Below are 1,147 nucleotides of genomic sequence, written 5' to 3'. Positions count from 1 at the left end.
TTCTTCTTTGCCACAACATCATAGAAGTGGTCTTGATGGCTCTTGGAGATGAATCTTTCCATCTCCCATGACTCGGAGGTGGAAGCTTTTGTCTTCCCTTTTCCTTTTCTAGAGGATTCTCCGGCCTTAGGTGCCATTGATGGTAGGTGGAAAACAAAAAGATTGTGCTTTGACCACACCAAACTTAAAATATTGCTCGTCCTCGAGCAATAGAAGAAAGAAGAGAAGAAGAAGAAGAGAATATGGTAGAGAGGGAGAGATGGAGGTTCGGCCAAAGTAAAGAAGAGGGGGTTGTGTTGTGTGAAAATGAAGTGGAATGGAAGGGTATATATAGGGAGAGGGGGGAGTGTATGTTCGGCCATTTAGGGTGGGAATGGGTGGGAAAATGGTTTTGAACTTTTGAAGGTAATTGGGGTTTATGGGGAAGAGTGGATGGATGTGAGTGGTGAAGGAGGTGATTGGGAAGAGGAATTGAGGTGATTGGTGTAGAGTGTTGGGAAGTGTGACATGGGGAAGAGTAATCACAAAAATAGGATTAGGAGGTATGGTGGGAATATAGTAGGTGGGGATCCTGTGGGGTCCACAGATCCTGAGGTGATCCTGTGGGGTCCACAGATCCTGAGGTGTCAAGAAATTCCATCCTTGCACCAAATAGGCATGTAAAATGCCTTTGCACACCATTCTGGCATTTAAACGCCCATTGGTGCACGTTCTGGGTGTTCAACGCCCATGTAAAGCATGTTTCTAGCGTTGAACGCTAGTTTCATGCTTGTTACTGGCGTTCAGCGCCAGCTTTTCTTCTCTAGGCACATTCCTGGCGTTCGGCGCCAGAATGTTGCTTGTTTCTGGCGTTCAGCGCCAGAATGATGCTTTGTTCTGGCGTTGAACGCCGGCCAGATGCATCTTACTGGCGTTGAACGCCAGCTTGTGCGTCCTCGAGGGGTGTGAATTTTTTTCTTCTGCTGTTTTTGATTCTATTTTTAATTTTTATGATTTTTTCGTGACTCCTCATGATCATGTACCTAATAAAACACAAAATAACAATAAAACAAAATAAAATAAAAATTAGATAAATAAAATTGGGTTGCCTCCCAACAAGCACTTCTTTAATGTCAATAGCTTGACAGTGGCTCTCATGGAGCCACAA

This window comes from Arachis duranensis, chromosome 1 (genome assembly GCF_000817695.3).
Source record: "Arachis duranensis cultivar V14167 chromosome 1, aradu.V14167.gnm2.J7QH, whole genome shotgun sequence".
In the NCBI taxonomy this organism is placed as follows: Eukaryota; Viridiplantae; Streptophyta; class Magnoliopsida; order Fabales; family Fabaceae; genus Arachis; species Arachis duranensis.
The sequence above is the reverse complement of the archived record's forward strand: the minus strand, read 5'-3'. Positions refer to the sequence as shown.